The sequence below is a fragment of the Taeniopygia guttata genome, chromosome 1, assembly GCF_048771995.1.
Source record: "Taeniopygia guttata chromosome 1, bTaeGut7.mat, whole genome shotgun sequence".
NCBI classification, from domain to species: domain Eukaryota; kingdom Metazoa; phylum Chordata; class Aves; order Passeriformes; family Estrildidae; genus Taeniopygia; species Taeniopygia guttata.
The window spans coordinates 36,901,088-36,927,393 of record NC_133024.1 but is presented as its reverse complement, the minus strand read 5'-3'; the positions used below and the strand labels follow the sequence as shown (position 1 = coordinate 36,927,393).

General features: G+C 41.3%; 1 protein-coding gene across 13 annotated transcripts in view; it reads right to left on the bottom strand.

Moving 5' to 3' along the window:
- The window catches only part of FAT3 (FAT atypical cadherin 3), a 394,190-nt gene that overhangs the window by 327,469 nt on the left and 40,415 nt on the right, over nt 1-26,306 (bottom strand). The window contains exon 1 of one of the 13 annotated variants that reach the window (XM_030269237.4): nt 2,648-3,262. The exons of 11 other annotated variants lie outside the window; for them this stretch is intronic. The gene's annotated coding sequence lies outside the window, so the exon portion shown is untranslated. One more of the 13 variants, XM_072927030.1, reaches the window with a different exon arrangement.

The window sequence follows — 26,306 nt, the reverse complement described above, 5'->3', positions numbered from 1 at the left end:
CACCCTAAACTCAGCTCAACACAGCTTCATGCCATTCCCTCTTTTCCTATCACTGGTCACCAGAGAGGAGAGATCAATGCCTGCCCCTCTGCTTCCTCTCATGAGGATGCTGAAGACTACAAGGAGATCTCCCCTCAGTGTCTTCCTCTGCAGGCTGGAGCCCAGCGAGAGGAAGGCTGCGGACAGAGGCACGGGGAGGAAGAAGAAGAAGAAGGCACGTTTCTGCTCCATCTAAACCTGTCTCAGGACAGCACCACCCCAGCAGCGGGAAGCTGCTTGAGACGAACACCTGTGTCAGCGCACCCTGCGCCCCGGCGAGCACCGCTGCATGCTCACGGCACCCGGGAGGTGCCGGCAGCGTCCGCGCTCGGCGCACCCGCACCCGGGCCCGGCTGCCGGCGCTCCCGGCGGCGCCCGGCTCCGGGATCGGCGGCTCTCGCCTCCCCTCTAGCGGCTGAGCCGCCGCCCGCCCGGCCCCGCCGCACCGAGCCGTGTCCGGGGCGGGCACGGCCACCGCGCCCTGCGCTCCGGACAGCAGCACCCAGCACGGCCGGGCAGCAGCGCAGCTCTCCTGCGCCCACGGAAACCCAAGACTTCCAGGTCTGAGAGGAGGTGAGCAAATTGCCATGTAGTATGAAGAGCCACAACTAAGTTCAGAAGAGTTATATTTTTTATTGTCTCTCCTAGAGATCCAAAAGAATCACGTATTTGGTGACAACAAAACTCTCAAACTTTCCCTGCCCTACGACTGGGTTTTTTATCAGACAACAATGGTTTTGTCTCCAAAGGTCAAATTTAATTCTAGTGATCGCCAAGAAGGTCACTTTATCAGGGATCAAAATTCTGCCAAATGCTACCAAACTGTGTATGGTGTTCTGTTCACAAGCGGCACGGAAACATTAACTTCACACTGCTTCACAAGTCATTTTGGTTGGTTTTTTTTTGTTTTTTTTTTTTTTTCCCTAAAAATCCCCCAAGCAGGAACATTCCAGTTTCTTTCATTTGGTTGCCAGTGCTAAAATATGCTAACAGCATTAAGGCAAGGGACGACTTGAAGAGCTCGCAATCTGTATTCAGCATAATTAGCAGATGCCAATTTAACTTATTACTGCTTCTTACACTGCTTTCTATATTATAAAAAGAATATCAATGAAAACCTGTTATCTAAATGACTGTTTTCCCAGTGCTGATATAATGCAACAGTAATGGGAAAATAGGAGTCACAAAGCATGTGTTAAAAAATACCTGATTTGGAAATAACATTTATAAACAGCCACAGTACAGAAATAAATGAATGCCTGCAGACAGGACTTTTCTCTCTTCCTTCACACTTCGTATTTTTAGACTGTTTTCAAAGTAATTACATATTTAGTGGCATTCCTGGTTATTCAAATAAGCAATGCAACATTCCTGGTAAAGCGATACCACTAAATCAGGTTGCTCAACTGTCTCAGCCACTTATAATTGCAAAGCATAAAAAATGACCACACTTAAGACGCATTTTCCATGAAGAGAACTAACAGCTAAGAAGTAAGAACATAAATAACTGAAAGAAAGCAAACCAAGCCCCAAAATCAGCCCTTTCCAAAATGCCAAACAGTGGGCTGTGTCACAGCTAAGGGGACAGTTAAAGAGAGCACTTCTGCCTGCCTGCAACGCAGAAACACATTAACACATTTTAGAAAACAATGCCCTCTTGAACTAAGAGGCTGTTGAAAGATGTATCCAGCACACACGCACAAAAAAAGCAGTGCACACTAAGGTTGTGGATTAAACAGGTTTCTAACACATAAATAACATAATGATCTAGTCCAGGCATTCTTGGTGAAGATGCCTTCCTGCTTACAATTCTGCATATTACAATGCAGAGAAAAAAAATATTTTAATAAAGTATCTTCTGACTCTCAGGCTAAGTTGAAGAGCCTTGTAAGGCTATGCTTCTCCACAGCTTTAATCGATTTCAGCTATAACTTCATTTGCTATGCCTAACAGACAGAGTAAACTTCACCCTTCCCAAGAATTAAGAAGAAACTAACATTTCATACTCCCCCACTAGCAATGTATAGAAAGCACAAAACAGAACTGCTGCACACATACCCCCCAGTTAAACTGGTCTCTGTGGAAACTAATAACTTTCCACAGTATGCACTGTAATCCAAGTAATAATTTTAAACAGGCATAAGCTGCAGTGTGCTGAACTAAGGCATTCTTACCTTGAGAAGGGTGCTTGAAGACATTTAGTTACAGTTACAGAGGAGAATGTGCACGTTGCCAAGTGTTTGCCATGCACCAGGGTTATGCCTTACCCCACATCTGCACACACACACACACCAACTGGCTGCATGTGTTCCCCAGGTAGAGAAAGAGCACCAGAAAAGATAAGCAGCAGTGATAATGCCCCAGCTTTATGTCTCAATCAGCAGCAAGCTAAGCTAGAGAAACCATTTGAGATGAAAAGGGAAACAATTCCAAGAAACAAGATCTTTTTTTCTCCTCTGGATGCAAAGAGCTTTGCTTGGGTGACCTATAATACCTTAACACAGAAATCTTCACAACCCACCTCCCTCCTGAGCTGTGGAGTTGCACATGTCAAATGACACCACAAACAATGCACAAAGACTAACAAAAATACTAAAGAACCCCTTACCTTTTAGTCAGAGTAAGTGACAGATAACAGTCATGAGAAACTCAGTTGGCACAGCTGCTGTACGTATTTCTCTGCAGACTTCTTTTTAGTGGTCCCAAAAGCACTGAACATAAAAAACCTCCAGCCTGCCTGCTTCATTCTTCAGCAACAGAGATACATGCTGTCACGGTAACGCAAAAAAAAAAAAAAAAAAAAAAAAAAAAAAAAGGCAAAAGGAACTATAGATCTTAGTTTTTAAAGCCTTTGTGCTTATAGGGAAGAAAAAGAGAGAGTAGGGAAAAGAAAGAACAGAGCAAACACTTTTTCTAAGAGAAATGTGGTCTTGGCTATATAAGTAACCACAGCACAGAGACCTTCAGTTTGAATTTCCCTGTTTGCAAGCTCCTTTGGAAAAATAAAAAAAAAAAAAAATCGGTCTTTAGGGGAAAAAAATCAAATGCATGGTTGGGGGGAAGGGAGAGGAGGAGGGTACTGCTCCTATGTGACATACATATGGAATGAGCATTAGAACAATGCTGACAGGACAGCTAAGCAACTGCACTCTGGGGCAGCAGTTTTCAAAGCAGAGCTTTTGCAGCTTTGCAGAAAGGAGGGGAAAACAATTCAAATTAAAAAAAAAGCAAACGGGGGAAGGGGGGGGAAGAAAAAGCAAAGAAAAATAAAAGAAAGGAGCTGTTAATTCAAGAACAACTACCAGACTGGGAAGAAAAAAAAAAAAAAAAAAAAAGAACAAAAATAGTTAGCTAATTTCTGAAAGGGGGGCGGGTGGGAACCGCCGCGACTGCTTCCCAGCGATGCAAGCAGAAGCCTTGATGTCTAGTGCACTTACATTTTATGCTGCGCACAGTGGGTCCCCTCCTCCCTGCCTGCCTCCCTCCTCCTCTCCCTCCCTCCATCCCTCCGCCCTCCCTGCCTAGGAAGCTCTCTCTCCCAGGGGACAAGAATTCCAGTGGACCCAATTAACACTGTACTTTGCTGGCTCCTTGGTATGATCGATATTAAGTAAGAGGAGTTTTAGCAGCATTGAAAAATAAAGCAGCCATGTAATGTGCGGCTGATGGAGACTGCATTTTTCCTCCTACGTCTCTACTCCCCCAGTCTCGAAACGATCCAACGCAGCAGGGAAAAAAAAAAAAAAAAAAAAAAAAAAATTCAAAAGCATGTGCCAGTACCAGTGATCCAAGCTGCATCAGATATTTGTTAGGAACTTGATGGGAGCCCTCGGCTGCTCATTTCACTAGCTTCGGCAGTACTTTAATAAAGTGGATTTACAAATCAATGGAAGGAATCCAAAGGTTCACAAACAGGCTCTTTCATCAGGTCCGCTGCCCGACCGTACAGGAAGTTTGCTGAAGGGGTCTGGGGACTGTTTCGCCAGCACACTTGTTTTCAATGGACTCCCAACAACACGACTTGTTTGGTTTGGTGAAAGAAAGGCAGTAAGAGGTTCACTGCTTTAAGGGAATGCAGCCTAGTGTGTTTACTGCTTCATTCCTGAAGCATGTGTGGCAAGGCATCCTACAAATTGCAAATTATTTTCATTTGAAGAGGAAAGTTGTTGGGAGGCAGTAACCTTCTTTGGTACTGTTTTCCCTGATCTATCAATCACAGATTGCCATGTAAAAACGACCCACTACAGGCTCTCTCTATAGAGGAAAGGCAGTTACTAGCATTAACTCTCGCAGTTGCAAATTAATACAATACAGTCCATAACTAATAGAGTCTGCCTGCAAGCCATTAATCTAAGAATAAATGGATGGTTTGCTTAAATCCAACTGGACTGAAATTCACTGGTTAAGTGGTCTCCTTTCCTTTTCCATATTTCTATTTGTATTTGTAAAACTCAGTGGAAAGAAAAGAAAGCTATATTTAATTCCTGTGGCCAGTACAATTCCAAACTAAGAGTATCCATCAGTGAAACTGCCTACAATTACAGGATTTCAGCACCAGTAGCTGCTTTTCCTTTTTTGGTTCTGGGGTGGCCATGATCTTCAAATTAAACCCAAAAAATAGCACTGAACAATATCCTTGATTGAGCAGCTGGATTGACCACTGATTTGAATCCATCTTGTTAAATTAATGTTAGATTATATTTCCATACAAATAAGATCAATTAAAAATACTCATAAAACCATGCGATCAAAGGCAGTGAAGAGTTAAATTAATTAACTCAAAAGGCCTCCAATTAAATACTGTTAAGGTTATGATTCTCCCTCTAGCTAACAGAGGGGAAAAAACCCAGCAGCAGGACAAATTTCTGTTAGTGACTACAAGAGTAGATCCATATATCACACCATTTGTTAAAAATTCTTTATGATGCCAAGTAACATCCTCCATAGTCAGATAAACGTGGGGCATGAAGAAATCCCAAGAAGTGGTCACCTATCCCCAGAAATATCACAAATCAAAGGTTTATTTACATGGGAAGATCCAAAAGAGTGCAGCTATACTGCTCATAGACATGAAGGCATGTTTCTTGAGCTGTGGTACTTCCAGGCTCATGTACTTGCACCTGTATTTGTGGTGAAAATGCTGCACTTCACAAGTATCCTTTAGCTGACATGGGTTTTTTTGAGCAAAGGGAAGGAAAGAAGTAGGATCAGGGAAGAAGTACTCCTGATTAACAGGCACTAAACAGGACAACACCGGGTGACAATTTGAAAGAGAGGAAAATAGAAAACCATTTTTCACTGGAAATCACAGGAATTTATGTAGATCATCGTGTAGATCATGCTTCCCATTTGTTACTGATCCAGCACCACAGAATGGCAAACTGGATTTGAAATGTGATACAGAGATCACTGGTAGTATCAATCTGATAGTCAGAGTGAGCAAAATGACACTTCTCTTTCAGTCCCCTACCCTGAATTAGAGGGCAATGCTAATTGTCTGAAGTGCTCCTGAAAGCGGCCTAAACCTTGTACACAACACTTCTCTCAGCAAGGGGATCAAATCACTCTGCAATTGCTTTGGAACATCAGAGTGAATGAACACATACATACTCTGGCAATCAAATTGCTTACACAAAAAAACACTTTAGTAAGGGTATAATGCACTGAATCTACACTGGCTATGGAGACCCAGTGGGTAGTTGCATTTTGGGAAAGGTTGGGGTTTACAGTCACACAGGGGAACATAAGGGCTCTTGGAACCCATAAATGATCCATCAGTTGGTCTGTCATCTCAACACTACCCAGCACTAAAAATGTCTTTATTATCCCTCTTTTGGAGATGATGATTTGACGACTGAAATCCTAAATTGCCTCCCCAAGGAGATACAAAATGTGTTGGAGAATAGCAGGAAACTGATTCCAGGCTTTTCAAGTCCCTTACTTGCAAAGACTGTTCTTCTTTCAAATGCAATCAACTGAATTTGACATATTTTTAAAGTAAATCTATGTTCCTTAAAAAAATATTAATACCATTCTAGACCACTCAAGTTTGAATCAAAGCACTATGCATGGTATTAGAGGAACACCTGTACTCCTTAAAAATTCTGCATGTGTATTCACTCTCAAGTTTTATTCCAAATAAAAATCCACACTATTTTACTAGAAAATAATTTAAAGATTGATTGACAATTAGAATTACAGTCCCTGTTTGGTAGGACATTTCAAGCCAGTGGGGAATTCAGTGAATGGACACCTGCTATGTATGAAGGAAAAGGGATAGAGAACATTTCTCAAAATAAGCCAGTATGCAGGATCAAACCAGTTATTGGTCAATGTCATCTTAAAGCAAAAAATCTTGAATGCCACAGTGAAGGTCCCAGTCCCTCACTGTCAACAAAACAAGCCCTTCTATTGCCGGAGGCAGGTAAAGAGGGATGTACCAATATCCTGTCCTGGGCAAGAGGCTTCTAGAAAGAATCTGCCATGCACAGACATCCTGGTGAGCTGCCTGTGCTGCCTCGTTTGCCCCAGACAGCCTCTGCACACCCCACCTGACAGGAACAGCCTTCACAGATCAGCCTCGCCCCACACACAGCCACCACTGCTACCACCATCAGAAAAGGGGCCCCGATAATCACTCAAACAGAATCCACAGAGCAGGACATATTTAGCTTAAAAGTATTTGGAAGAAGAAGCACTGCACTCAGAATTTGTTTTTTTCATTGTTTTATCCATGTAAGCGGTAAGGAATACCTAGCAGAAGTCCAAATGGAAAGATGCATTAAAGAAAGAGTTGCTACCAAAAGAGAAAGAAGTCAGTATTACTACCTGAGGGCAGGAACTAATGATGGTTAAAGGGGCAATACTATGGGATACAGAGGAAAAGCTATGAAAATTTTTCTCGTCTCCTTTGGAAACTACACTGGAAAATGCCAGCATTTTGGACAACCAAAATGTGCCCTCTTTTTGGACAACCACAATCTATCTGGGTATTCCCAAGCATGTAAGACTGAAATTGCAAACATGGAAGATTAGCTAAGTAAAGATAAATGGTGTAACAGAATTTCTATCAGCTAATCCACTTTATTACAAGCATCATCAACTCTGTTCATTATATAAACCTCTCAATTCAACTGTTCTCAAAGACTACAGCCTTTGGCACTATTTAAAGTTGCTTACATTTTCTTTCTAATATACTCATTTTGATTATTAAAAGGGAAATAAATTGGTTAGCTTTTCTGTCTTTCTTTGTATCTGTTTTCATAATAGTAAAATAGATACTAGAAATTACAAAATAAGAGAAAACATTTAACACACCTCAGCTTCATAACATTAATACTCAGAAACAAGGCTGAACACATGGTGATGTGGTCTTTGCTCAAGAATGTGAAAAAATGTCTGCAGATATTTTAAATATTTACCAAGTGAAGGGGATGTATATCAGGTTGCAGAGCTCTGGATTAAACACACTTTCAAGAGATGATGATTCATGTTAATGTACATCAGTAGGGCGGGAGGTTTTCTTTGTTCTTTTTAATTTCTAATTACATTTTAATATCAGAATAAACAGAGAGAACACATAAAACCAGAAACTAAACCTAAACTAAAACAAAGGAAAAACAACCTTTTAAGGCACTTAACATCAGAGAAGGTTAGTCAGCCAATTACAATTTACAACCAGGCAGTAAACCATGGTAAGGTTCAGCTGACTAATGCTCTGCACCATTATGTAGCAAGTACCAAAGATAAAAGGCCAATTTCCTATTTGAAAATTGGGTTTCAGTAATGTGCAGCTGCCAGTCTGTGGGGCTGGGTGATTACCTCCCCGACAGCATCCACCACAGAGGTCCAACATCCCAAATGGAGCTGCAGTGCCCACAGCATCCCTCCCATGCCCCAACTCTTCAGAAGATGCTCCGACTTCCCAGCTAGGCATGAGGGGCTCACAGTACTCTATGCCAAATCAACGTGCTTTGGTGAACTGGGAATTGGGAACTCTTCTTTATACCCTCCTGATGCTAACAAACTCTCTAAAGGCACTTTATTTCACGTGACCAAACAGCCTTGACTGGCTCTAATTTTCACATTTTAAAGTCCTTACTCAGTGAATCTGCAAAACATACCCTCCTGAGAAAGGTCCTACAAAATATGATAGAACACAAACTTAGAAAACAATAGTTATTTCTTACCATTCCCACCAGAGATGCTTTTGCTCTGCATGTGCAGGGTGGTAAATGACACTGTACCCAAAATCCAACTGCAGCATAAGCAGATAAGCAAGCCTAACCTAATTTTAAACAAGATTGAACAGCATTGAATAGCTGTTCACAGCAGTGACGCTACAAGTATCAGCACAGACCACATAAATCTAATCAGGGTCCAAGCAGCTCTGACCACTGACCATACCACGACAAAGCACCTGTTACTGAGGCTTCATGGCAGACACAACCACTCAGGCAAGCTTGGTTAAAGCAGCTGCCACATTTCTCGTGCTTCTGACTGTAGCATTAGAAAGATCTGTAATTTACTGGGGAAGATGGAACTCTTTCTAGAATGAAGTGAAATGAAAACAAGATTAAAAATAACATTGGAAGAAATTCATATGATTCAGCTGTAAGTGCTTGGTTGGTCCTAAGGCAGCTACAGGTAGTGCAGTACAGCTCCTGGGGCATCTGCCTGCCCCACTGGATCAGCCTGGGCTGATGCTGCTGCCAGCTTGATGCAGTTGATCCTACCAGGTGTTTAGGGTTCCATGATGTATGTCTCATGCCTATACCATGCTCACTCTGAGCATGAACACAGGACAGAGTTCTTCTCAAGCAGTTTTTCTGTAAAACACCTCCCATCGCTTCTCCCAATTCAGACTGAGTTATCACGCTTTGGTTCCTTCTCTGAAGCAAGGAAACCTTCCCACACTGCTACAGCTTGGCAGCTTAGGGACAGAGCTGGCTCAAAAGCAGAGAGAGACTTGTATCTTAACAGAGCCAAAAGAGCCTGCAGTGATGGTTAGGACATACCAGCCAAAGTCTACTGAAGAAGGAACTTCATGGGATAGTGGGATGGGAAAATAAGTATGTATAAGAGCATTACAAGTACCTAAGAAAATTGCTATGTAGTGGTCTGTGATTTCACTGAGAAGATTATATGATAGTATGGCTCCATTGCTAATTTTGGTTACTGATACACAGGCCTTTCTATAGGATATTGGCATACAACATGGAATATACTTGAAGTGTCACTTTGCTTGAATATATATCTCCAACACATGCTAATAACAGTTAAAATGAAAAACTCTGCCACATCACAGATGCTCACATCTATTATCTTCGACGACAGAAAATAACTGCTAAGCATCATTCCTCAGAAATGGAGAGAGGATGTGGGAAAAGAGATGGATAAATTTGGCAAGAGATCGCAAACGCCTAGGGTATCTGTCTCCCGCTCCCTGCAAGCTTGCATCCTCTACTCCTCCAGTTTTATTTTAGCAGCAACTTTTCTAAGCACCTTTTGCAAGCCAGCTCAAGAGAACATAAAGTCTATTGGCACATCCCACCACCACCATCCTGTCACTGTGGTCAAGCAGTCAAAATCTTCATAAGCGCATTTTCAGGATATGTGTTGCATCAGAGTAATCAAAACCACTCCTTGTTATATCTGGACACCTCCTCTGACAGTCTCCTGGGAAGGTTATGGAAAGATATAATTTGTGCGGGATCTTCAGGCACACCAGGATGGAGTGATTACTGAGCTCACCCTCCCATTTGATGGACAGCCCCGAAGGTCAAGCTGGAGCTCATGCATGTTAGTTCCAGACTAATAGGTAAAAAGACAATTTTCTCCTCTGATGTTTCTCCACAGGTTTGGTAAAGCTTTTCTCACAAAAGCTCTTTCCCGCTCCTTCTTCCTCTTCCCCTGACCACCCTCCTCCCAGGAATGCTTCATATTTTATGGTTTGTCTGTATAGGTCTCAGTTATCATTTTGAGAGGAAGAAAGAGGAAATAGAGATATCACTCTGAAAAAACATCTATTTCTAGCAGGTTTCCAGCACAGCCAGACTGATGTGCCCATTATTAGGAGAGGTTGCATTAGTGTAATTGTCTTACAATTTTGACAGTTTCTGTCATTCTCAGAACAAATGTTCTACAAGTTCTGCCCTGTTACCTAAATGCCATCAAGTCACAATTTCCATCCATTTTGGGGAGGTCTTCTGAAGAAAAGTCTTTAAAGTGACTTGTGCTCGGGACTACTTCTTCAAAGGCTACAAGGCTGGTTGCTGTGGTTGCTGAAGGTTAAAACTCTCAGGGCTGATGCCTTTATCAAACCCAAGCACCAGCTGTGGGAATGAGTTCTGAAGGTTGTGGATACTCCACAAAAGCAACTTCAGGGCTAGAGGTCCTGGCAAAGGGAGCTGGAAGTGAGCACATGACAAATGCAGCACCCTGTAAGAAAAAGGCAGCTGGGATGATTTAACCTTGGTGGATTGGTAGAAGAGATAAAGATCCTAGTAAAAAGATAAAATAATAAAGGTTCAGGTTTCCCCTTTCAACTTAGTTTCAATGTACATGACTTCAAGTCTGGCATAGCAATAGGTATTTATCAGCCCTCTGGTAATTCTGGGACTAAACAGCACTCATCAGCATGAATCCCAAAGGGATCCCAAAGGGATCGACAATCTACTTTTCAAGGCAAACCTCAGCCAGCCTCAGGAGGACCTCTGAACTCTTGGTTTACTATCTTCAGCAAAGATGAAAAAACAAAGGCCAGAAGAATCCATTTTCCTTAGATTCTACAGTATTGTCATGAGAAGAAAATTCACAGCTTCATCCATTTTCATAGCCTGTCTTCAACTCCCTAAACCAACACAAAGAAGAGAGGAAAGAAGCAGGGGTGAATAAATTTATGTTGCCCTGGTTGTCACTTTCCTAACTCATTTTGAACTCGTCCTTCCTCAACAAATGGAAAGGTCAAGAACAGTGCTGGACATCCAGGCCAAGAGACTCAATGAGAAGAAGACACAGCAGCACCATCTTCACTATGCATGCCATGATTAAATTGGGCTAGGGATCAATTACCTCCACTCCAAAACTCAGGCTGGGGTCTTTTGCTTATACACTGTAATTACAGCCCAAACCAAGACTTCACAGCTCCTTAAGTTCTGATATTTTACAGAGAATAAAAATGTCAGAGCGAAGGACATCCATGTCACTGTCACAGAGCAATCTCCCACCCCAAGGGTTGTAAACCAAGTGAAAATGTGACAAAAGTCAGAACTGCAGCCCATAATATCCAACACTAGGAAAAAATGAGGGCAGGAGAAAAGAAATGGGATAAAATACAGCATATATCCTTTGAGGTTAGGTTGTGGCAAATGATGGAGACAACAGGTCAGGGTTCACCACAAAGAAAGCAAAGACTTCAGTTTAATTGTTACTAAGCTGCATGCTACATGAATAATAGGGTTTATGGATGTTCCTGGCAGACACAGAGGGAAACTCATCCTCTTGGGGCAGCTAAGTGCTTGACTTCTGTGTATTTTTACGTGTTTGTCAAACACTTAGACACTATAGGCACTTAGAATCCTTTAAATAAATAAAATGCATTGTGCTAGTTCAGTGCAAAAAGGCACTGTATCACTGCATGTTAACTACTTTCAATGGAAATTATAACAGAGTATGGGCCTAAGTGCAGCCAAAAGAAAAGACTAATAAAAATAAGGTAGCAAGGAGAGAGGGGAGGAAATGTAAGGCTGGCAGAATTGCAGACTAAAAAAAAAAAATCAGAACAGTAGATCTGAGAATAGCTCAGATCATAAGACAGGGAGGGAGAGAAGGCACCTCCTGTTTTACCGCGATTGGACCAGCTTACATTTCATTAGAGGGAATCCAGGATAGGCAATTGTGTAATCAAGAGCCAGACAGCTTTACTCATTTATAATTAATTCAGAGTACTTTGAAAGTGAGCTCAGAAAATAGCCAAGTGCTTCCCTTTAAGGAAACCTCTTGTAATGTTTCTGCAGGGCACTGCAAGCAAAGCAGAAGTTGTTCAACTGAAGACAAAAGGTTTTCTCCCAACATAAATGAATAAAATGTTACCACAGGCAGTGAAGCAGAGAACATGGCCCATCTTAAAGGAAGGCTTTCATCCAAGCACTGTATTTTTATAGCAAGAAACACCAATCTGGACTGTTTTACAACATTTTAAGGGTCAAGAGAAGTCTCAATACATTACGGACTGAGATGCTAACTATTCAGTCTTCTATTTACTGTATACAAACAACTGTTCCTTAGAGGCAAGCATGACTTTTGGCTCCAAAACCACAACCAGCACTTCCACCTGCCCAGAAGCACTTGCCAAAAGAGTGGACCTTAAAACCCAGCAGGGTCGCACTGCTCCCCCCACAGAGGTCTCCATCCCCCACAGCCACCACGCTGTGAACTGAGCTGACAGCAGAGCCCTGCACGCTGGCATTGCCCATTTTGTTCAGATCCTCAGGTATTCATTAGCTGTCCTGTGCCCACACAAATAATTCACAAAGTTAAATGCCGCCTTCCGTTTCGTGTAGTTACTAATTTATCCACACTTAGCCTCTCATCTGTAATTCACACTGACATTAATGAAGAGACAAATATGTGTGTAACAGCAGAGGCAGTCCAAAATAAATGAGAAAAAATATGGTCACCAGAAACCAATTATACATTCAAAACTGTATTGTGGAAACCACCAGAGTGTTGAAATCAAGTGAGAAGGAAAATGTACCAAAACCACACACTTGGACTAGGGGAAGAAGTGGGAGGGGGGCAGGGATGAAGTTGCTAGCACATACAATCAGTCTCAGCCTCATGGAAAAGAATATAAATATTTAGACATGAACAGACCTCTTAAAATACAGTTGCAGAGTCTGCTGGCACATGGACAAACATACAATAAGCCCACCAATGTGGAGACACAAATCAGGTAAATCAGACATGAAATTGGCAGGCAACATGTGCAAGATGCATTTTGTAGAGGCAAAAATGTGTTCACCACCAAATACAAAGATGATTTTTCCAAGACAATCTGATGCTGCACTTGTAAAAGAAATAAATATTAAATATTTAAGGCTGCTCACCTAAATGCTATAAATTGAAGCACATGGTGGTGGCTTTTTTCCTCCACCAGCACTCTTCTTGCTACAAGAAATGAAGGATTTAAAGAGAAATATTAACAGTCTTGCTACTTGGAAAGCTAAACATCTTCAGAGATGGCCCTGAAAGAGTTAACTCCTTCAGAGCTCAGATATTCTCCTTCCCATGTCGCATGGTAAGTATTAGAAGATTTATGTGCAATGAATTTCCAATTACTGATCTGCACCAGCTGGGCTGTCAATCAGCCTGCCTATACAGTGCATGTCCTCACCTCGTCATGTTATCCTTGCATGTAGAAGCACACACAAAAGCACGTAATTCCTATTTTCCTACCAACTGGAGTAGGTGAAATGTTTCTTTGGACTTTCCTTGCTATTCCAGTCTAAGACAGGCATTATCTTCTCACCATGTTGTCCAGGAGAACAACCCCAGTAATGACTTTGAGACATCAAAGGGTATTTCAAAAGTAGAGTGACATTTCCTCCAAGGCTATTCCCATTAGCAGTCCTTTGCAGGGAATGCAGGTTATGAGGGAAATCTGGGAGGGATACCCTAGGATCAGGACACAAAATTCTCCTATACTGTTATATGAGGTCCAGATACAAAAATAAAAGGAAAAACTCACTACCTTGCGGAAGTTTTTAATTATGATTTTGCCCAGATAAAAAAGTACAAAGTTGTCATACAACCAGCTATATAATAACTTCAGGATCTCCAAAATCTCATCAGATTTTACTTAAAAGGTATTATCTCCCAATAAATACTAAATTCCTTTATGGGCGTGTCACATTTCAGCTCAGTACACGCGAAAAGTTAATGAAAACAGGTGTGCTACTCAAGGTCATCAACAAACCCATTTTAATTGATTATCATTTATTTATTTAATACTTGAAGTCGTTCTTAGCACCACCACACATTCTTTACTTAATTTCTCAGCCACATGACTAAGGGAAACACTTGAATCAATAAACCTTTGCAGAACAACAGAAGCAATATAACAGTGATTAAATCTTGGTTTTGATGTAGAACTCAGCCTGAAAAAACATAATTAAAAAAAAAAAAACAAACCTAATAACAAAGCTCAGAAAAAATAAATATTTTCCTCTCCTGTTTTCTAAGATTTATCTAAGCTATATCCCTGAAACAAAAAAAAACCAAAACATCATAGACACGGCATCATCCTTGAGACTTTGACTGTTACAACATGATATTACCCCAGGCTGTTGTTTTTGCACCTGCACTTCGCTTCCTAACCTGGGTTACAGAGAACATGATTCCTGAAATGTTAATAAGCAGCTATGTAAACAGCATATCCTTGCTATGTATCAGAGTGCACGTGTTTTACTGCAAAGGTTGAGCATCCTGCGAAGGGCAGGACTTTGAGATACGGTGCCAAGCCAGATCCTTTAGCAGGACCTGTAAGTTTTTTGTGTCCTTAGAGGCCTTAGCAGAGCATTCTGGAAATTTTCATCCAGGCTCAGCTGCCTGCAAATAGAGTTGCAGCTCCCGGGGGCTGTGTGGTTGTGTGCTGCTGGTGCGCTCCGAGTTGCTAAGGAGATGGCAGAGCGAAGGCGCAAACCGCGTGGGGAAACTGAGAGGAAAGCAGCACCGCTCCGGGCTCTGGCTGGGAGCCAGGGAGGTATCCTCCTGCGGCTATCCTCTGGATCAGAAGGAAAAAAATAAAAAGAAAAAAAAAACGATTGGAGCTTCCCTCTCAGCCTGACACAGGCCAGATGCTGAGAATGCCAGGGCAGGCATTCCCATCAACAGACTCCTGAATAATTATAACAAACCATCAACCTTCTGGGCTCTCACAGCATCCCTGTTTCCTGAATCCAGACATGGGTTCTTTATAACAGAAGAAAGTAATTATAGCTTATATTACAAAGATCCAACTAAAGGAAGTGGAATTTTTGAATCCTTTTATTATTTTGCATGTAGACCAGTAAACAAGACAGATAGGCCAAAAGTCAAGCTTTGAATTGTAGCTGTGGAACAAACTACCTAAAGGAACCGAGACTAGTATGACTCCTCAGTCAGAGTTTTCAGATCTGAGCCAATTCATTTGTCTTTGACTAGAGGATGCCTGACTGGAAGTGGAGTCTGACTCAAAACAATGAAGGAAAAAAGGGTCATCCTGATTTAAGACTGGATGCAGATACTACTGTCCATTTTAGCTAGTGAAACTACTTCCCCAAATAGGAGATGACTCAAATCACTGTGATGGTAGCAACCACCAGCAAGACTGAGTGCACACCCCGACAAGAGAAAGTTTTGTGTTTTCAGCATGAATGGAATTACAATTTTACAGGCATGTATCAGGATTACTTGAAGCTTAGGCAGAAGCAACTTTACAAGTCCGTCTGGTGGACTGGAAAACTGCTTGAAGATAACTACATGAAAAATGTAAGAGTAATTTCTAAGAGCAAAACCCTTAGAAAAACAAAAATTACAAAGAAAGGTGTAAGAATTTCTCAAAAGAAACAGGCAGATACAAAAAGAGACAAGGCGGTTCCTGCAAATGCAGCAGAAATGTTTTGTAGTGTTAGCTGTAGTTTCTCACAAGATCACTTGGTTAGGATAGAAAATTATATGCTTTTGTTTCCCAAGACTTATCCACAGCTAGAATGATACATCTTAGCAGAACAAAGGCAGTCTCTCTTGCCAGCAGTATAAGCTTACCTCTCACTGGAAAATACAAAGACGTAGGAGAAAAGGTGTATTTTTCGTTGTGGTCACCGCTGTTTCAAGCCACGGAAGTATCAAAGTGTGTCTGACATTTTCCCAATATTAGGTGAAAGAGAAAACTCAACTTTTTTCTTTTCCCTGAGATAGCAGTGAAACCACACTAAGAATACTTGAAATAAAAAAGCACGTAGAGCACGACTGATTTGAACTTTTACTGTCTTCCATTTTTCACAGACGCTAATGCTAACAGTAACTTGCAAGCAACAAATTGATGGAAAGAGAAGGAACGTATGATCACGGCTTATTTCCCAGTGTACATATTTCTTAATATAGAAAACTGTATGATAGATCTGCCACCATCTGATCTTGATTGTTGTAAAACCAGTCATCCTGCCTTCATCTGCCAAAAGAGTTTGAGAATTACTGGGGATATTTTTGGCAGCCTTAAGAACACAGAAGCACTAAGGCATACTCCCAGAGGACAGCTGAAAGTTTCTTAATAATTTCCATCTATTAAATGCCACTTTTCCACATTACTTGAGGATTGTCCAGTGCAATTTTAACTTAATTAAAGAAGAGGAAAGTGGGGAAAGAAACTTCAGATCTTACTGCTGTTACTGCCTTTCTTCTTTTCCCACTGAAGTTTTATTTTTTATGACACTCTTAAAAAATCAGAAATCTGATCTTGTATCTAATAAATTTTATGACATAATACATCCACTGAAGAGGTAATTTATAATAAAGCTGTTATAAAATATTATTTTCTCATAAACATAACCCTTAATGCAGTGGTGGGGGATCAACACCCCTCTCATATAAAAATGGGGGGTGGGGGGGAGGCAGGCAGAAAGTGGTGAGAGTTTTTATTCAATGATATACACTAGTTTTTGAAGACCTAACTTCCCATTTTGATTTCTGGGGGAAAAAAAATTGCCCTGATTCAGCCACATTCCCTATGAAAAAAATAATTCTAATTTTTTCAGGAAATTACAAGGATGAATGAGCCAATATAATATAACAAAAGGCTGAATACAAATTATTTGCATGAGGAATATTATCATGGTCAAGACGCAATGAGAACAAATTGAAATACAGGAAACTCTTTTTAAATGTAAGAGAAAACCACACAATAACTTTTCCATCATGAGGTGGAAAAGATCAGGCACTGGCACCGGCTACCCAGAGAGATTATGAAGTCTCCCTCTATGCAAATGTTCCAAGTTCAACTGCTCGTGGCTGCGAGCAACCTGCTCCCACTCGTCCTGCTCTGAGCAGAGGTTCAAACTAGACAGCCTTCAGAGGTGCCTTCCCACCTCAGTCAGTCTGTGATTCTTTGACTCTTAAGAACAAAGATCCAAATTTACCAATTGTGTTAAAGAGGAATATCAAATTTAATCTAATCTCAGCTACACAAATAAAGAATTTAATTTTGGAAACTTAAGCCATAAAACTGGTAATAAAGTGGCCTTTTAAATGAACAGAAGTCATAAGTAATCATATTTCACATTTGCTAGCCCACAGAAGAGCATATAAAAAATAAAAATACTATTTATTTTTACATACCTTATACTTCCAACACTTCAAGTACTGTGCCAAGAAATTCTCCATTTTCCAATTAAAGTTACAGTTTTGCAACAGGGATTCTGGATTTATCTCTGCACATTGCTACAATAGTGTTGATGGCTATGACCTCTTTTCCTGTCAATCTTTATTTCCATATGCTATCTGATTGACTGTAACATTTCCTGTATTTCCCTTTATATTCTCTCAATTTCCAAAGCTTTAAACTCATGTAAAGTTATTCAAAACCAATACCACAAGAAAGCTAAGAAACCACGCAGCCCTTTGCAAATGTATGAGAGCTAGTAATGAAAGCCTCTTCCAGCCAAGTCAGAATGCATTTCACATCACTAAATGATGCTCTGTCCAGCACTCACTGTGTAATTCTTCAGTTATTGCTTTGCCATCACTGCCGAAGTTGGAACTAAGTGGCATTAGCAGTTTTGCCATCAATGCCACACATTCAGCACAGGTAGACTCACAGCTCTCTCAGACAGGTGTAAGAGGGACAGAAAAAAAACCTGCAGAAGTTCAGCCTCTGCTATGAGCAGAGGGCTGGAGCATGGACAGGCAACCAGAATTTGAAAAACTAAGCTGAACAGCAACAGCTGAACAAGCAATATCTAGGGGCACACAAATCTGGAAGATAAGAGAGAACACAGCAAACACAATGGTGCAAGTCACTAGAGTGCAGTGTTAGCGAAGGCAAGCATTTAAGGGCCAGCAAATTAAATTCATAATCATCTGAATCCAGGTACTTCTATGCTGCCAGACAAAGAAACTTTTCAGTCTTCCTTTAGAACACAGATGTTAAAAAATAATAAAAAGTGTGGAGGGGGAAGTGTCCAGTTAAAATATACTCAAGATAGTAATATACTCACATACTTTGTAGAAACTCTCAGCTCTCACTCTGCAGGTTTACTCTGGGCATTTCTCTCAGCCAGGCTTCTGGGAGAGAAGGGAACTGTGGGAAGACTCAATACAGCTTACAGGTTTGTGTGCATTAGCACTGTTAAAACATCCAAGCTGGTGAGATTTAAAGGGTTTATTTCTCTGCTGAAGCAAAACCTTTCACTGGGTCAAAACTGAATCAAATTTGCATAAATGTGTGTATTCATATAAGCCTGTTTGATAAAAAGGCTACACTGACAAGTCTGGGCTCCTTCTGAGCATTCAGTGCCATCTCTCCAGAGGTTCAAGTTCCCTCTGCTGCCCTGATAAAGAGACAGGGGAAAAACAGGAGCAGCAAATATCACTTAACTGAAAATGGGCTCACAAAGCTTTCAGAAGCTTATTACTATGAGTGCAAAGAGTTAAACTCCACAAGGCATGCTCTGATCTCACACATCAGTGAAAAAACAGCAGCAGCTCTACCCAAAGCAATGCTGCAAAATAAACATGAGGCTGAATCAGACCCATAAGCTCTTAAAGGGAACAGGGAGCTAGATATAGATATGAATTTCCCAAGGTGAACCATTTTTGTCCCAATGCAACTTCCAGACATTATTTTTCAACCTTCTTCAAGATTCAGGTTTGATTTCAGGCTAACAACAACCAGTTGCAACAGCCATATGAAGTAAAGCTGAAGAGTACTTAAAAGGGATGAGAGAATCCACCTGAAATAAACATTTGGTCAAACCTTGGGGCTGAAAAATAAAATTGTGGTCAGCACAGTGGAATCAACTTCAGTTATGCTCTTAATGATAACACTGAATTACCAATTTACCACCTGAAGTTGATACAAGCTCAGAAATTAGATTATGAAACCTTATAGGTGCACCTTTCATTATTTGGGCTGGGGAAAGGGTGCAAGAGTGCATTTTAGCCAAATATTTAAGCTATAAATAAAACTCTTAAAATTTTTCATAGTATTAACACTGCCCACCTGCAGTCCCCACAGGGTTAAAGTTGGAGAGCTCAACCCTGCTTCTACCACTGTGACCAGCTGTTAGAGCTTATGCATATCATCAGGAATCCAGTGACACAGCAAAGGTCTGATGCACACATACAAATGCACACATACATTTGTGACTCCCTGTAAGCTGAAAGCTGACCAAAGAATTATGCCCATGACTAATGAGTCCCATCATGCCTTCTAAGCCACTTCAGTATAAACTGAAATGAGAATGCAACATACGTCAAAAACAATAGCTTTTCCTAGCAAACCTTTTGGTTTACATCAAAGTGGGCAATTTATGCTTTTTATTTTGTGAAAGTAAAAAAGACACTCAGCTGTGATAGAGACACAACCACTTGCAAATCAGATTCTGTTACAAATAGTTGTGTTGTCTTAGCTGCAAATACAAGTAATTGTGTTCCCTGCACTGGTCTAAGGAGTCAAAAAGAAGTCAGAATTCAATCACTAGTATTTCTCTCTCCAAAATAGCTGTTAGCCGGGGGCATGAGGCATGGCTCAGCCAGCCGGGTCTGTGAAGCGAGTCAATCTCCACGCACAACAGCTGTGCTGGAGCTTCTTCATCCACCCGGCTTAGGAAAGGTGTGACACAAAAGCGAGGGGACAGAACTGGCAGGGGATGGAAACATGAGTGAAAATTACAATCAGGGAATTAATGTCAAGCAAGAGGCAAATATTTCCCTTTTTCCTCTGTTTTTCTTTATTTTATATTTCAAAACGCTGCCAAGAGAAGGAAGGGGAAAAGGTTCATGAGTGTGACAGCATCACTGGAAGACTCAGACTGGGAAACTGGCAGCTCAGACGTGCCAGGGCATGGCCCAGGCAGGGACACAGCAGTGGGTTGTGGTCCCAGCCACTGGCCATGCAGGAACACCATATAGGAGCTGACAGGGTTTCCTCATAGAGCTGGGCTAGGCTACTCCACAAATGACAAATAAAATCGGGTTTAGAAAGTGAAAAGTGGGTCATAGCTACAGAGAGAAGGATGAGCCCAATGCAAGGGCTGTGTGCAGTGGGCAATGGAGAAGCAATCAGCAGGGACCTCAAGGCCTTTATTAGTGGTGCTATTATGCAAATTTGGCACACTGACAGCATCAGCCTGTCAGTCTGGTAGCAGTGAGCTGCCCTAGGCAAATGCTATTAAATGCCCCTTCTCTCCATTTCATAATGCTTGCTTTACCCAACAAAGGCCATGGTTCTCCTCTCCCAGCACTGTCATTCCCATCCTGCCTGAAACCGCTCTGCACCAGCACACCAGGCAATCTACTCCTTCCATGAGGCCCATTTTCAATCTCACATCCCCACGCATCCCTGGCACTGAGCAGAGGGGTGGCCTAGGGCAGAGGACACTCGGTCCCAATCATTTCCCCCCCTGGGCTTTGTCTCTTGCAAAGCCAAAGCACAGGGGGGCTGCAAGCATGGGTACATCGGTAAGTCAGAACTCTTACTTTAGGCATTCCATTTTCCCCCCACAAGGCTGAAGTCCCCAGAGGCACGTGGGAAAAGAAAAAGGGCACAACCAAGCTTCTGCAAGAAGCACACAGGCATCCATCTCCCACCTCCCACCACTGGGAAGGACACAAGCACTGCGGCTGAGCACAACAGCCCTGGCCACACTCTCCCAGTCCTCCCCTCAGTTATCATTATAATCTCCGCAGGAAAAAAATCTGGACTTTTTAAACAGTGCTTAAATGATTCTCTCCCCCAAAGAATTAAATTACCATTTATAGCCTGTTCTTCTTATTAAAAATTTATCAATTTATTCATCACTTCTAGGACTGAAACCTTTCATTTGTTTTACAATGAAGAAACCTTTGATCTGCAATTCTCCAAGGCTACCATTTTTTATTCTTTAGTTCTTCTCATTAAAAATAAAACACCTCTATTCTCCAAAATGCCTTGATGATACTCTCAAAATGCCTATTTTAACAACGAGAAACATTTTTTATCCTTACCTAGTGATAGGCACTTTGGAAGTTTATGTGAGGTTTTGGAGGGTGTTTTTTTTATCATAATAGCACTGTACTGGAAAAAAAAAAAAAAAAAAAAAGAGGGTTTACATTCATGATCACCTTGTCTCAAAGACATAGAAGCAAATAGCTAAAATAAGAGTTTCACAATACTTCTTCATCTGGCATGCTGCTTTAGGCTAATGTGAAATGAGTTTGCCCTGAGCCTCTGCAGTACACCTGAGCCCTGCCAGTCTGTCTCCAAGGGGCAAGTCTTAAATGGAGCCTAAGCCAGAGTATGCATTAAGACTCAGAAGCACAAGCTGCAGAAGAACATTTGGAAACCCTATTTTAGCATTAGTCCCCCTTGTTCATCCTGTTTTCCACAGCTGGACACACAAAGACCCCTTTCAGTAAAACAATCATTAGCAGTTGGGTGTGACTAGGACTACAGAAAGCAGATTTACCCCTACCCAAGCTGCTAAATACGTGTTTCACATCAGTGGCTCTCGGGATGCTCCCACCAGGAGCAGGACAAAATATCAACGTGGATTTGCCTTCCTGCATTCCTCCTGCAACTTACATCTTACCAACTACAAGGACCACACACTTTGCACTGGTTTACTGCATAAAGTCTTCTTCATTAGAGTTATTAAAGGCAAAAAGGTTACACACTACTGATCAGTAGATCAGGGCCAAGGAGCTTCCACCTAGATTCAAGTTATGTGGCACAACCTGGCTGTATCCGTAATATAAAATCTTGGCATCATATAGGACAGAACTACTACTTGGCAGTTGAGTTCAAGATCAGAAACCTAACATGACCCAAGTTTTATCTCTGCTGCTTGGCAGAGGCTTCTCCTATGCTGGAGAAGGCTACAGAGAGTCTCCGGGTGCACACATGAGCGGGGAGCAGGGCCCAGTGCCATGCCAAAGTGCTTTGGTGAATGGCCCATGGGATGCAGGACAGCCCTGGCTGCTGTGGGCCAGGTAGTCAGCTAAGACATCTTCAATCCTGTCCCTGCCATGTGTGAGGTCCTGCAATAGGGGTTCCACTTGGAGCTATTCCCTCGCACAAGAGTATCTCATGGACTCATGGTGGTCCACCACACACAGTTCTGCACTATGCCTCAGTGCAACAGAGACTTCCACTGCAACGAAGTTTCAGAAAGGGCGTTTTTCAATAGACCTAGGCAAGAATTTTCCATTTAAAGTACCTTTTCAGGAAAAAATGGATTCTTTCCCCAAACACTCATTTTCCTACATTCACTCACCAGAGAAACTCTGATGCCTGTCAGGAAGAGGAGTGCTTGAAAAGCAAAATGTGGTGCTTGCAGTTTGATTTTTAACATAGAAGTATCTTCTGAAAAGTTACTTTCTGCACACGTCTGTCACAGACAGCTGAAGAACAAGCTAAAACTCCTAAGAGAACTCCTAACAGATTCCTAACCCATTCTAAACCTTAGTTCAGCTCAGATGCAATGCAGGGTCAAACCCACATTCGTCTTCTGAGGTCAAGGAAAATAAAAGCCTAAACCACCCAATTCCCAACACTTGTCTTCAGCAACACCAAAGCAAAACCTAATAACTTGGTAGAGAAACAATAATATACTCCACTACTGAAGCAGAGCGTATCAGAAGATCAGAAACCACTTAGTGTCCAATCCTCTGTTTAGTGCAATGTAAACTCTCCAGCTGCTGGAGGGAGAAAAGAGCCATCTTTTGCCAGCAGACACTTTTTTTTGGAGCCCCAGTTACAATTACAGGAAACTGCCAAGTATACCTATGCTCCCTCCTCCTCATCCCAAAAGTTGTAGCTATGTTCATGAGGAGGGAGCAGAGGAGGAGCAGAGCCAGTAAGAAGCAAAGAAATCTGGAAAACTACTCCATAAAATAGCACGTGGCTGACTAAGTGAGTTAATTACACTTTTGTCACCAAATGCAAAATGGACCAAAAATATTAGTCTTGAAAATCACTTGCATATGCCAGAATATTTCCACTTTGCATAAGTGGATTCCATTCAAATATTGTGAAAATGAATTCATCCCCAAAAAAACATGACAGGCCTAACTGCATGTCACCAGATGTCACCCAGGCTATGATGAAGCCACTTGAGTATGCTCTTCACTAGCATTGCCTAAGAGCCCTGAATGTCTGATGAGCCCCAGGAACATGGGTTTGCCAAGCACTTGTCAATCTGCAGTGCATGTTACTCCTCTTCAGTAATCCAACGCCGGCATCTTGTTCCTGTGTATATGAAAGCTTGCTCAGCGTGTTCAAATTGCTGCAATTCTGACAGGCTAATCATTTGGCGAAACACTGCCATATTAACAGATAACAGCTTGCCCTCTCTGCAAACAGGAGGCTCCTACTCTGCATCATTCGTTTCAAGGAAGATGATGGATGAAGGAATTTCACCTCCTGCTCCCCTTGGAGAAGTGGTGGGATAATAGTATCTGTACTTAATGCCTACTAACCCCAAAGCAGTGCTCAAATATATGCTGGGTGGCTGGTTCTTTTAATATGAAATAACACACACAATCAGAGAAGAGCCATTATTCATGTTTTACAGAGTGCTTTACAAAGACAGAAAAGAACTTTATGTCACAAAGGAAATGTGTGGACTGAGATGGAAAACTGAATTCATCCCACCCAGATGTAGTCCAAGTAACCATAATATTATTGAATTAGTACTCTGTTAAAAATGAGTGGGAATCAGAGGTTCCCAAAGTGAAGTTTGCAGCTGACCTTTGCTCCATGAGTCACGGGAATGACTGACAGAGGTCAGGCCAAAGGTCTTCCTAACCCAAATACTGCCTGATAGTGGTCCACAACAAAATGTGTATGGTGGAGTAAAACCAGGCAAAATCCATTGCATAACTAAAGACAGCAACAGAGCAATTTGCAGCTCCCACAATTCAGGAACTACAGGGGATTTTTCTCTTTTTAAGAGCATCTGACGGATTTCTTTCATGAATTTGTACAGATATTATTTGTTGTCACAAAAACTTCTGGCATCCACAAGATCCAGTGGCAGAAAACTGCACAGTTTCATTACAGGTCACTTTAAGTCCAATGCCTCAGACGTAAAAGAGCAGGGACAAAAAGTAAATAATCCTTCACTTTTCAACTAAGCCAGTTTGATTCTCTAATAATAGTTATTTTAGATCCCATTACTGTGCATACAAAGTTAAGTTTATTCTTTGCATGACTCTGCATTCAGGTCCACCCTGAGGAACATGCCAAATTTTTGCACCAAAATGCAGCAAAATTTTAAGGCAGATGGTAAATTTTGAAGCTTTTTTTTGATTTGAGGGTTTCTTTTACTATTAATGTCTTCCCCCTTCCACAGGGTATGTATGACCAGTCAGAAACAACTCCTATTACAGGACTCTTGCAGCAGGCCCTCCCAGTACAGTAAGCAAAATGCTTAGCTATTTAGGCCAATGGTTCCCAAATGGTCTCTTTTAAGTGTGAACAAACTTTACCCCATTGCACTTCTTTCCACAGAAACCCTCCAAGCATTCTTCCGTTGAATAGGTGATCAACTCCATCCTCTCATTTCATTTTTGCATTTTCTCCATGACTAGATACCCATGTTAGTGCTCACAATACTGTTGTCAAATCCAAGGCTCTCAAAGAGACCAGTAAAGGGAATGAATACCTTCACTATATCAACAATGCATTGATCAATGTATAAGTTGGTTTGTACAGGAAATAAACAACCTCCATCCTGATCAAAGGTCCTGAACATAGAGCCTGACAGACTATAAGGAAGTGTTTTAAACACTGCAGGGCACTGTGTTTGCATTTAATCTTTTCTTTTTTTATTACTTTCCTTTTTAAAAAAAAAAACACTTTTCCCCAACCTGTCAGTGTTTGCTTTCCAATATTTGTTTATGCTATGTAAGCTGTAGGTTATTTCTGTTAGAGACCCTAATTTCCTCCTCTGCTGGGACTGTGGTGATAGCCCCAAGGAAGTTTACACTGAGAGAAAAGCATGACAGACAATGAATTAAGTGGTTCAGAAAGCGATACAATTAGCTTTCTCAGTGGAGGAAAATGAAGATAAAAAAGAAATTCTTGGCAGCTCTACTCTCCTGTCTCCATCTCAACTTCAGAAAATGGACATCAAGAGACAGTAAAATAAAATAATCATCAATATTTGAAACTTGCTATGACATGTGATTTATTGACACAGGACTAATACCAAGATCTGTTCTTTTTTTTTCTTCTTTTTCTTTTTTGGTAGCCAATTCCTTTGCTGACTGAACTCAACTCATTTACTTATACTAAATGTTTGCTTTTCAAGCTGCCCTAAAATTAGATGGCAGGAAGCCTAGAGCTCCTGTGTAGGCATCTTCCTTACCAACTCCTAAGCTGTGAAGCACAGAAATGATGTGTTTGTTCCAGTGAAGAAAGCCTGGCCAACATTTCCACAAGACTTAGAGATGCTTTGAAGCCCAGCATTGGTTTCAAAGCTCCTGGACTTATCAGAACTCATATGCTGCAGGAAAAAATCCCAACCTAAGAAAACATTAACACCAGTATTGAGGAGATAGATCCTGAGAGGCATTCGAGTCCAAATTTTTAAAAATTCCAGGTATTTCTACATATGATGACTAAACGAATAAGCTGTCCCATCAGGGACTGTTGGATGTACTTATTATTTTTAATACGTGCTGTCTCCAGGCAGAGGCAAATAAAATAAAAGAGAAATGACAAGTGTCCCTTCAAATAAGAACGCTGTATGTATAGTTCAAACTTTGCACTATCAAATGCATGTGGCACCTACAAAGAGAGTCAGAGCTTTACAATCATGCTGTTTGTGAGACCAATCATTTCTTCACATTTATAAATACACAGAATGCCATGAACATTCTTATTCTTTGATGGCACACTTTGGCCTGGAGAAATGAATACAGGAATATTAAAGACATGGGTTGCTACTGAAAATTGAAGGTTTCTCATTAAAAGTTTTTAAAAAGAAATGTGGAGTAGTTAGGAAAAAGTGTCCACTTTTAAGTCC